Source organism: Neophocaena asiaeorientalis, unplaced genomic scaffold (assembly GCF_003031525.2).
Source record: "Neophocaena asiaeorientalis asiaeorientalis breed wild unplaced genomic scaffold, Neophocaena_asiaeorientalis_V1.1 scaffold594, whole genome shotgun sequence".
Classification (NCBI taxonomy): Eukaryota; Metazoa; Chordata; class Mammalia; order Artiodactyla; family Phocoenidae; genus Neophocaena; species Neophocaena asiaeorientalis.
The window spans coordinates 1,527,072-1,540,375 of record NW_020175066.1 but is presented as its reverse complement, the minus strand read 5'-3'; the positions used below and the strand labels follow the sequence as shown (position 1 = coordinate 1,540,375).

General features: G+C 38.3%; 1 protein-coding gene across 3 annotated transcripts in view; it reads right to left on the bottom strand.

The window, feature by feature from the left end:
• LRBA (LPS responsive beige-like anchor protein) overlaps window positions 1–13,304 on the bottom strand; it is a 723,035-nt gene that overhangs the window by 421,197 nt on the left and 288,534 nt on the right. The window lies entirely within an intron of this gene.

Below are 13,304 nucleotides of genomic sequence, written 5' to 3'. Positions count from 1 at the left end.
GCAAGGATGTCCATTCTCACCACCATTATTCAACACAGTTTTGGAAGTCCTAGCCACAGCAATCAGAGAAGAAAAAGAAATCCAAATTGGAAAAGAAGAAGTAAAACTGTCACTGTTTGCAGATGACACGATACTATACATAGAGAATCCTAAACATGCCACCAGAAAACTACTAGAGCTAATCAATGAACTTGGTAAAGTAGCAGGATAAAAAAGTAATGCACAGAAATCTCTTGCATTCCTATACCCTAACAACAAAAGATCAGAAAGAAAAATTAGGAAACAATCCCATTCACCATTGCAACAAAAAGAATAAAATACTAGGAATAAACCTACCTAAGGAGGTAAAAGAACTGTACACAGAAAACTATGAGACACTGATGAAGGAGAGCAAAGATGACACAAACAGATGGAGAGATATACCATGTTCTTGGATTGGAAGAATCAACATTGTGAAAATGACTATACTACCCAAAGCAATCTACAGATTCAATGCAATCTCTATCAAATTACCAATGGCATTTTTCACAGAACTGGAACAAGAAATTTTACAGTTCGTATGGGAACACAAAAGACCCCGAATAGCCAAAGCAATCTTTTTTCTTTTTTTTTCTTTTTTTCAGTACATGGGCCTCTCACTGTTGTGGCCCCTCCCACTGTGGAACACAGGCTCCGGATGCACAGGCTCAGCAGCCATGGCTCACGGGCCCAGCCACCCCACAGCATGTGGGATCTTCCCGGACCGGGGCATGAACCCATGTCCCCTGCATCGGCAGGCAGACTCTCAACCACTGCCACCACCAGGGAAGCCCCACCAAAGCAATCTTGATAAAGAAAAACGGAGATGGAAGAATCAGGCTCCCTGACTTCAAAATATACTACAAAACTACAATAATCAAGACAGTATGGTACTGGCACAAAAACAGAAATATAGATCAATGGAACAGGATAGAAAGCCCAGAGACAAACCCACGCACATGTGGTCACCTTATCTTTGACAAAGGAGGCAAGAATATACAATGGAGAAAAGACAGCCTCTTCAATAAGTGGTGCTGGGAAAACTAGACAGCTACATGTAAAAGAATGAAATTAGAAAACTTCCTAACACCATACAGAAAAATAAACTCAAAATAGATTAAAGACCTAAATGTAAGGCCAGCCACTATAAAATTCTAAGAGGAAAACATAGGTAGAACACTCTATGACATAAATCACAGCAAGATCCTTTTTGACCCACCTCCTAGGGAAATGGAAATAAAAACAAACAAATGGGACTGAATGATACTTAAAAGCTTTTGCACAGCAAAGGAAACCATAAACAAGATGAAAAGACAATCCTCAGAATGGGAGAAAATATTTGCAAATGAAGCAACTGACAAAGGATTAATCTCTAAAAGCAGCTCATGCAGCTCAATATCAAAAAAATAAACAACCAAATCAAAAAATGGGCAGAAGACCTAAATAGACATTTCTCTAAAGAAGACATACAGATGGCCAAGAGGCACATGAAAAGCTGCTCAACATTACTAATTATTAGAGAAATGCAAATCAAAACTACGAGGTATCACCTCACACCAGTTAGAATGGGATATATCATCAGAAAATGTACAAACAACAAATGCTGGAGAGGGTGTGGAGAAAAGGAAACCTTCTTGCACTGTTGGTGGGAATGTAAATTGATACAGCCACTATTGAGAACAGTATGGAGGTTCCTTAAACAAAAAATAGAACTACCATATGACCCAGCAATCCCACTACTGGGCATATACCCAGAGAAAACCATAATTCAAAAAGACACATGTACCCCAATGTTCACTGCATGACTATTTACAATAGCCAGGTCATGGAAGCAACTTAAATGTCCATCGACAGATGAATGGATAAAGAAGATGTGGTACATATATACAATGGAATACTACACAGCCATAAAAAGGAACAAAATTGGGTCATTTGTAGAGACGTGGATGGACCTAGAGAGTATCATACAGAGTGAAGTAAGTCAGAAAAAGAAAAGCAAATATCATATATTAACACATATATGTGGAATCTAGAAAAATGGTACAGATGAAGTGGTCTGCAAGGCAGAAATGGAGACACAGATGTAGAGAACAAACGTATGGACCCCAAGGGGGGAAAGCGGGCGGGGGTGGGGTGGCGGTGCTGGCATGAATTGGGAGATTGGGATTGACAATATATATACCAATATGTATAAAACAGATAACTAATCAGAACCTGCTGTATAAAAAATATATATATAACAAAAAACTAAAATAAAAGTTGTCTAAATGATACAAAACATAAAAATTTAACTTTTAAAATAATAACTTACTTGGATTCTTTTAAAAGGAAAATGTGTATGTTAAATTCATATGTTTACAAATTTTACATGTGTATGTTAAATTCCCACAAAGGAAAAATATTCTGCTTTTCTATAGAAGACAGTGCCTTCACATAATACTGACTTATTAGAAAAATGCTTTTCTATGATTTGACAGAGTGAGTCAACTAAAAATTATTACCCAGACATCATGCCATTATAACTCTCTTCACAGCGATCTTCTCAGTAATATATAGATAAAATAATATGCATGTGCTGTATTCTTATGCATGAATAAATGCCATATATTATTTACAAAGCAATTTTTTTTCTTGCTGTAACTGAACAAAAAGGCATTTAAAAGGTAAAAAATGAGATCTAAATTTCCTCATTTTTGGTGGCTTGCATTTACTAAGAAGTGACAGGATAGTTCCTCATCTTCTTTCTTCAACCTCCACTGAATGAAATTCCACACACCAAAAAAAGAGAGATATTGAAAATGGAACCATATATTTGCTTTCTCCTTAAATAAACCTTTGTAGGTGCACATGCAAAGTATATTTCTGGATGAATATTCTACACTATAGTTTCAGAAATTTAATAAAGTTCTGAGACAAAACATTTGCATCTCCATTGGTCAGATTCTCCAACCTCACCTCCAAGATGTGGTCACACGTTGTCTGACAGGGTGAAGAGAGGTACATATTCCTAAAAGCAAAGATGCTACATACGGGCTTCCCTGGTGGCGCAGTGGTTGAGAGTCCGCCTGCCGATGCAGGGGACGTGGGTTCGTGCCCTGGTCCGGGAAGATCCCACATCCCACATGCCGCGGAGTGGCTGGGCCCGGGATCAAACCCAAAAAAAAAAAAAAAAAAGATGCTACATACATCAACTCTTTCAACTTACCTGACTGAGCAAAGGCTATGTGAAAAGCACTATGCTGGGAGCTTTAGGGGGATGGAAGTCCAGCCCTACATTCAGAAATCATGAGGAGATTAAAACATGAAGCAAGTACCTATAACATAAAGCATACACCTGCACTGTCTGTCAATGAGAATTCAGAAAGAGGCTAAGACTGCCTGGAATGGGGGAAAAAAGAAGGGTTCATGTTAAAGGAAAGAAGTGATTATTTAAGTGATATTGCCTCTAGTAACCAAGAATGAACTTTCTTTCCTGCTGACCTTAACTTGTTATTTAAACCAGCATACAACCCTTGCAGGCATGAACAGTTGAGGAATCTCTGAATGGTATGAACATTTTCTGTACTCTGAAGATCATTCTCCCTACTTATTAAAATAACTTCCAACTCCATATATAACCCAACTATATAATCTACAGAGACTTCCAATCCTATAAAATATTAACTAGCAGAAGAAATATTCATGTTTATACTAAACTCAAATGTCAAATTAAGGTATTATAGAGAAACAACCAGCATACTATAATGCTTACTGACATACAACGAACACTCAACAAATATTAGTTATTAATGTATGAACACCAATAAGGCAAAGAAGCAAATGCTAAGTTAAAAATATATTTTCGCACTCTTAAATCTAATAGACTTCCCAAGGGTTCTATCCTTTTATCCATTAAACAAATATTTACTGGACATCAATTATGTATCTGTTACTAAGAACTGAAAATTACACTATTATGAGATATAATGATGTGTAAATAAAGGAATAACCTTATAAAGTTGTTCATTATGAAGTCAATAAAAAAAAGAGGGGCGGCCTAAGATATAACCTGCAGAAGGGAAGAGTTACCAACTTTGGTAGGATGGTCCCTGAAGGCCTCTGAGGAGATGACTTAGAAAGGGGAAGATAAAGGCTGGAAATTAGACAAGTAAAAAGCAGAAACAAAGTACACTTTGCGAAGACAAATGGTCAATGAGCAGTCCTACTCTTAACATATCAGCATCCTTTGACATTTTATTCTTTCCAAAACTTTTAAAATTAGACTTTCAGAACCACCGGTTTCTGGCCTTCTATCTACCCACAGCAAGAACAACTTTCTGTTGCTACTGACTCACGTGGTGATCTCGTCCTGATTACGGCATTAAATACCACCAGTTACAGTGGGGACTCCCAAATTTGTATCCTGAGCCTACATTCCTCCCAGGAATTTCAAGTTTCTATACCCAACTGCCTGATGAACATCTCCACCTGGATGGCTCATAGGCATTTCAAACTTAACATGTTCAAAACTGGGGTCCTGGGCTTCCCTGGTGGCGCAGTGGCTGAGAGTCCACTGCCTGCCGATGCAGGGGACACGGGTTCGTACCCCTGTCCGGGAGGATCCCACATGCCGCGGAGCAGCTGGGCCCGTGAGCCATGACCGCTGAGCCTGCGCGTCCGGAGCCTGTGCTCCGCAACGGGAGAGACCACAACAGTGAGAGGCCCGCGTACCACAAAAACAAAATACAAATAAAAAAAACCTGGGCTCCTGACCTTACCTCACTGCCCTAACCTGCTCCTTCTAAAGTCTTATCACCTGAGCAACTCCATTCTTCTAGCTGCTCAAACCAAAACCTTCCAGTCAGCCTTAATACCCTTCATTCTCTCAACATTGACACATTAAATCCATCAGCATATCCTGTTAGCTCTAAAATGAAATAGATTAAGATACAACCACTTCTTACTACCTTCACTGCCATTAGCCTAGTCCAAGTAATCATTTCCTACATCAGTTAGTGCAGTAACTGACCTTCCTATTTAGGCCCTTGCCTCCCTTCAGTCTCTTCCTAAAACAGCAACCAGAGTGAAGCACTTAAAATTTTACTCAGATTGTTACTTCTCTGCTCATTACCCTCCAAGAGTTTCCCAAATGTTAAGAATCAAATTCATTGTAATAGCTCATAATGTCTTACATGATCTAGCCCAACATTAACGCTTTATCCTCATTTCCTTCTATTTGCCCATTAACTCATCCAATCTAAAAATACTGGCTTTCTTATTATCCTTCAAATGTTCCAGGCATGAATCTGCCTGAAAAATTTGGTACCATGTGTTCACTCTCTCTGGAACACGCTTCCCCCTGCCATCCACATCCCTTACTCCTTCACCTCCTTTAAGTTGTGTTTTCTGGGCCTTCCTATCACGCTATTTAAAATGGCCACACAACATTTGTTTTCTTCTCCACAGCACTTCCTACAGTCTATCTTTAGAATCAACACCTTAATTTTAATGTTTATAAACTGTTTTCTCTCAAGAGTAACTTCTGAGCTCTGAGAGGGAGGCTTCCGGGAAGATGGCGTAAGAGTAAGACGCGGAGATCACCTTCCTCCCCACAGATACACCAGAAATACACCTACCCGCGGAACAACTCCTACAGAACACCTACTGAATGCTGGCAGAAGACCTCAGACTTCCCAAAAGGCAAGAAACCCCTCACGTACCTGGGTAGGGCAAAAGAAAACAGAATAAACAGAGACAAAAGGATAGGGACGGGACCCGCACCAGTGGGAGGGAGCTGTGAAGGAGGAAACTTTTCCACACACTAGGAAGCCCCTTCGCGGGCGGAGACTACGGGTGGCGGAGGGGGAAAGCTTCGAAGCCAAGAAAGTGAGCACAGCAACAGGGGTGCGGGAAGCAAAGCGGAGAGATTCCCGCACAGAGGATCAGGGCCGACCGGCACTCACCAGCCCGAGAGGCTTGTCTGCTCACACGCCAGGGCGGGCGGGGCTGGGAGTAAAGTCTCGGGGTTCGGTCGGAGCACCATCATCACTAGGAAGCCTACACAACCGACTGAACCAACCTTAGCCACTGGGGACAGACACCAAAAACAACGGGAACTACGAACCTGCAGCCTGCAAAAAGGACATCACAAACACAGTAAGATAAGCAAAATTAGAAGACAGAAAGTTAAGTTCTAAGAGATCACGTATTTATGTCATTTTTGGAAATTCTTTTATTCTCAGGCCCAGAACAGTGTCTTGTACACAGCCAACGCTCAGTAAATATCTCTTAAGCAAATGAATGTATAGAGACTCTGACAGAAGAAAGAGATCAACATGTTATAAGAGTTGTAAGATTAGTGTGATTAATGCAAAATAACATGGGGAGAGTAGCAGAAGATGAAATAGGAAAAAAGTAGAAGTCAGATCACGCAGGGCCTCAAAAGCTATGATAAGTGCTTTGGATTTTTTTTAAAAAACATGTGATAGAAAACCACTGAAATGTTATGTAAAGAAAGAGACGGTATGACCCCGTTCATGTTTTAGGATCATTTGGACTGATATGTAGAAAACATATGAGAACGGAGTAAGATTAAAAATAGGAGGCTGTTGCTGTCCTACAGATGAAAGATGGTAGTCTAAGCTAAAGAGAGAGAAATGATACAAGTACATAATTTCAAGAAAAATTATAGAGACTGAACTTCAGGATGTTTGAATGTACAGCAGAGAGAAGGGAAAGAATTCAAGGATGACTCTCAGCTTTCTGATTTGGTAGGTTGGTAGGAAAGGAAAATCAAGAGCCCTTTTAAAACATATTAAGTATGATGTAATAAGATAATAGCAGCTCATGTATAATTGAGTGTTTACTATATGCTAGACATTGTTCTTGATGTTCTACATGGATCTCATTTAATTCTCACAACTCTGTTATAATCCTCACTTCACAAATGAGGGACTCAAGAACTGAGAAGTTATGAAGGTTAAAATACTGAGTATTAGAGTCCATATCAAAACCTTGGCTATCTGAATCTAGAGATCAAGCTCGTAAAACTCAGGCTATATAGTACCGTGATGTTTGTGAAAAATCCAAGTGGATATGTAAAATAAGGTTAAATAAATAAGTCTGGCACTCAGAAAAGGAACTTGTACCACAGACATAAATACCAAAATTACCAGACTAAACATAGTATTTAAGAACTATGAAAACAGGTTACATTACTTAGCAATGGAACACAGACACGTAAGAGAAGGCTTAGGATAAAGTCCCAAGGAACTTCCCCATTTAAAGGCTACACAGAGAAAAGAAGCTACAAAAACTATTGAGAACGAGTCCAGACAGCAGAGAGCAGTCAACAGCATTACATCTTGAGATGAAGTTTACTAAAATAAAAACAAAAAGAGGTAAATACTGGTTTTGATTACACTGAGGTCACTGGTAATCCCAGGAAGTTTCAAGGGAATAGTGGTGGTAGTAGAAGCCTGATTGCCAAGAAGCCAAAAAGTCATGAGGAAGCTCAGAGGAAAGAGAGAGAATATATGTCGAAAAACAATGTAAAGCTTGACAACTAGACTGAAAGAAAAACAGGAGGAAGGAAAGTAAAGTCAAGAGAAGGTTCTGAGTTTGTTTTTAGTTTATTTAAAGATGGAATATATTATAACATGCTCCTGTTCTTTCCTAGGGGAAAAGGAAGCTTGATTACGGGAAGAGAAAAGTGAAATAAAGTCTGGAGAAGTGGGAGTGAGGAAGGGCCCCAAAAAACAGCCAAACAGATTTGCCACTGAAAAAGGTGGTGCTCTCTGATGCGAGAGAAATTAACACAAAAATATATATATTGATTAGCTTGGTGATGGACAGATTCAGTGTTCATTCCACTCTGATGAAATCTACTTTTCCAATAAATGAGTTAAGGGCTTTGGCTGACAATATGGGTAGAGTGGGGCACTTGGTTTTGAGGAGGGGGAAAAAGTATGAATGAAATAACTTACTTGGGGTATGGGAATTAAAGCCTCCCAGAGAAACCTAATAGGATGACTGGAAATTACTAAATGCCTAAAGTTTGAAAGCGTGAATGTAATAGTAAATGAATTAGTTCAACGGAGTACTTGCCAAAGGATGATATAACGCTCAGTTGTTAAGATGCCTTGGTACTCTTCTTATCCACTATATCGGTGGCTCAATAAGAGTGACACATCAATTACTATGAATCAGCTAAAAACATCCAAATATAACTCAAATATCCAAACATATCTTATCTAGGCACTAAATCTGTATTTCCGAATTGCTATCAGATATGTCCATCTGCAGCATCCCAAAAACCAAACCCTCAATATGTTCTAAACTACTCTTCTCAATTTTCCCTCCAACATGTTCTTTCTCCTTATTTCCTAATCAGGAGGATTATAGTATCTAGCAACTCAGCAAAATAAACTCTTAAGCCTTTTGCAATACTCAATAGGTGCAAATACTAAAAAATATTTTTAAAAATAATTAGGGTGAAATTCACATAAATTAGCCACTTTAAACTGCACAATTCAGTGGCATTAAGTACATTAACAATGTTGTACAACCACCACATATATCTAGTTCCAAAACATTTCCATCACTCCAAAGTCAACTGTTTATCCATTTAGCAGTTTCTCCCCATTCTCCACTCCCCAACCAATGGCAACCACCAATCTGCATTCTGTCTTTATGGAGTTATCTATTCTGAATATTTCATATTAATGATATATACAATATATTTTTCTGTCTTTGGCTTCTTGCATTTAGCATTAAGATTTGAGGATCATGTTTACTGTAGAATGTATCAACTCTTTACTCCTTTTTTATTACTGCATAATATTCCATTTTATGTACATACCACAATTTGTATATCTACTCATCCACTGATGGACATTTTGGCTGTTTCCACCTTTTGGCTATTGTGAATAGTGCTGCTATGAACATGCATTGTATTAGTCAGGGTTCTCCAGAGGAACAGAACCAGTAAGATATAGAGACATATATATAAGAGGAGATTTATTAAAGCCATTGTTTCATGGGATCAAGAAGTACCACAATCCACCATTTGAAAGCTGGAGAACCAGGAAAACTGGTGGTGTAATTCAGCCCAAGAACTGAGGGGCTAATGGTGTAAGTCCCTGTCTTAGTCTGAAAGCCTGAGAACCAGGAGTACCAATGTCCAAGGTCAGGAGAAGATAAATGTCTCAGCTAAATTAGAGAGAATGAATTCACTCTTCCTCCACCTTTCTGCACTATTCATGCCCTCAATGGATTGGATGATACCCATTGGCACTGATCTTCTTTATTCACTCTATTATTCAAATGCTAATCTCTTCTGGAAACACCCTCACAGACACACCCAGAGATAATATTTTAAACAGCTATCTGGGCATCCTACTCAAGATGACACACATGATAAACTACACATGCATGCACATGTATTTGTCTGAGTAACTATTTTCAGTTCTTTCAGATATGGCACTAGGAGTGGAATTGCTAGGTCACATGGTAATTCTTTTATATTTATGAGGAACTACTAAACTGTTTCCACAGCATCTATACCATTTTACATTCCACCAACAGTGTATAAAGGTTCTAATATCTCCATATCGTTGCCAACATTTGTTATTCCCTATCTGTTTTATTTTAGCTTGTCCCTAATGACTAATGCTGAACACCTTTTCATGGGTTTGTGGGCCATTTGTATATCCTTGGAGAAAAGTCCATTTAAGTTCTTTGCTCATTTTTCATTTGGGTTGTTTAGTTTTTTGTTGTTGAGTTGAGAGAAATCTTAACATCTGGATAATAGACCCTTTTATGAGATATAGATTTGCAAGTATTTTCTCCCATTCTATAGGTAATTTTTTTACATTCTTGATAATGTCCTTTGATACACAAAGTTTTTAAATTTCATGACATCCAATTATCCATTTTTTCTTTTCTTCTTTTGCTTTTGGTGTCATATCTAAGAATCCGTTTCTACATACACAGTCATGAAGAGTTACCACTATATTATCTTCTAAGAGTTTATGATTTCACTCTTATGTTTAGGTCACTGATCTATTTTGAGTCAATTTGTATATATGGTATGAGGTAAGGATCAACTTTATTCTTTTGCATGTGGATATCCAGTTATGTCTGCACAATTTGCTTTAGAGACTTATTCTTTTCTCATTGAACTACCTTGTCACCCTTGTCAAAAGTCAACTGGCCTTATATGAACAAATTTATTTTTGGATTTGAAATTCTATTATTCTCTTATGCATGTCTATAATAGTGCCAGTACCATGATTATTACAGCTTTGTAGTAAATATTAAAATCAGGAAGTTTGAGTGCTCCTGATTTTGTTCTTTTTTTTCTTTGAAGACTGTTTAGGCTACTCAGGGCCACTTGCGATTCCAAATGAATTTCAGTAATAAACAATTTTTAAAATAATTTTTTAAATCACCATTTACTTTTAGATGCAATTTTTCATTCTCAAATTAAAACTTTCATCTAGTGTATTATATTCAATGGTCTAATACTCTGCTGAAAACAAGGAAAAATCAAAGATAATTACCAGTTAAAACAACAACATCTGTATTGTTGCCACTCCTCTATCTGATGCCTTATCAATTTATTATGTCAGCAAATTGTATTTTAGAATGTAATATAAATGAAGAATAAAACAGCACAATAGATTTGGGGAATTAGGCTGGTAATTATTTTAACTTGCCTAATCAACCATACACCATACATCCATTTGTAAAATCAGATTCTCAATAAAGGACCTGAAATATTAACAGTTTGAATACTATAATTCTAAGTAAGTCCACAAGTTAAGATTATACCAGGACTTTTATTGGCTGTTCACATATGAACTCATTAATATTTTAAATAATGACCATTTGGGACATCTAAAAACAGTAAGCTATAGGTAGATGCTCATAATTTATTACAAGGAACTACTTTACCTATGAAAAGTGCTTTCTCCAGTAATGGAGAATAATGGGCCTTGAATTATAAGCATGATACACTCTGAAGACAGATATGTGGCTCAGTAGTATCAGTAAACACCTTCTCAAACTACCTATATCAAAAAATATCCCTCACACAAACATAATTGTAAAGTACTGTTAAAAAAAGACACAAGATTTCTTATGTTTCAAATTATTCTGCTATATTATAACCAAAAGATTCATTAAATCCTATGGCAATTAGCCCAACTTATAGTTCTGTGTAACTGCTTATACCTGTACTTAAAGAATACAGGTGGCTGAAATTATACATCATTACAAATAACCTAGTCTGACATTCTAAGAAAAAAACTATAAATATGTATAAATTACTAGAAGCAAGTCACTTAGGGCAATCACATATCTGATATACATCACATTGATATTTAGTTTAAAATTAAAATTTTAGATTCATATTTAGAATAAGAAAGTAAACCACTCACAGTATATAACTGCCAAACCCAGACTATAAAATGGCACTTTAAAAGAAGTAAAACTATGTGGATGTCCCACATTTTACACATGAAGAAACACAAATGAACAGGAAAGGCCAACAAATTTTTAAGCAGCTGGAAGTGCTAAATTTAATTACTGAAGAGAAATCATGCAGAGAAGCTAGCTGCCAAACAGGATTTACAATAAATGCAGGAAGTCATGTAAAAGTACCAAAAATTTTTCAATATCCACTGATGATCATAAATCTAGATTTAAAGAATGTATAGATAATATATATGATCCCCAAAACTCTATGGCCTGAGAATATAATTGAAACTAAGCAGGACCCGTGGGGCTTCTGGGCACGGAAGGCTTTACCTGTCCCAGCTTCCTTGTCTGTAAGAAACAGACTCCAGTCTCCATGACCTTCCCTGAGTTCAAAGTGCAGATTCAAACAGTTGCTAATCAGGGAAGTGAGGGGATGCAGAGACAAGGGAGGAGCAGCCAAGAAACAACAGTGCAGCCTTGGGGCAGGTCCTGGTTCCCCCTCAAGGGATACACATAACACTATCTTTGAGCTCTTTACAGAACTAAAACCCCCAACAAATGGAAGATGTCAGCATTCTCCATTCCAAAGAAGACCACCTGAAGCCAGGTGAAAGAAACCAGAGAAGCTCATCAAGAGATTACCTGAGCATGGATTAAAGGAGTGCAGGCCCTGCCAGGCCCTGCACACACCCTGATTTTATCAGCGACTCTGCACTTGAACAACTGCTATAAAACTCACCAGGGCTTCCCTGGTGGCACAGTGGTTTAGAGTCCGCCTGCTGATGCAGGGGACGCGGGTTCGTGCCCCGGTCCGGGAAGATCCCACATGCCACGGAGCAGATGGGCCCGTGAACCATAGCCGCTGGACCTGCACGTGCGGAGCCTGTGCTCCGCAGCAGGAGAGGCCACAACAGTGAGAGGCCCGCGTACCGCAAAAAAAAAAAAAAAAATCAATCATCTAAAAACATAGGGTTGCCACAAACGTTCAATTTCTTAAAACAAACCAACAAAAAACACCACACTATATCTGCGAAGCACAGGGCTTCCCTGATGGCGCAGTGGTTGAGAGTCCACCTGCCAATGCAGGAGACGCGGGTTCGTGCCCCGGTCCGGGAAGATCCCACATGCCGCAGAGCGGCTAGGCCCGTGAGCCATGGCCGCTGAGCCTGCGCGTCCGGAGCCTGTGCTCCGCAACGGGAGAGACCACAACAGTGAGAGACCCGCGTACCGCAAAAAACTCCTCACCAAATCCTCCTGGGTTGGGACACACTGTTTTTGAGGGCATGAGCCCACTGTGTCCCCCTTTGCCTGGCTAAGCAATAAAGCTATTCTTTTCAACTTCACCCAAAACTCTGTCTCCAAGTTTCAATTTGGCACCAATGCACAAAAGCCAAGCTTCTGGCATCAGTATAGTGTTAGCCCAACAAAAAAGTAGTAAAATTAAAAACAATTTTAACACAGGTTACTTTATATGGAATATGAAACATAAAACAAGCAATACCATTTTTCATTAATTAGACAAACCAATTAAAGCACAACTGACACTAAATGAATACACTATAGATAATTCTTATTAAAAAGAATACTCGGAGAATTTTATTTGTCTCTGCAACAGTTGTATTTATTCTTCAACTTGTGATTTCAACTCTGGGAATTTATACATATATGTAAATATATACATATACAATATATACAAGCATATATACATTATACATGTACATATTTATATGGATCAATAATACTGCACTGTATGAATATACCAGATATTGTTTATCCATTCATCAGTTGATGGACATTTGGATTAATTCCACTTTTTGGTTATTACG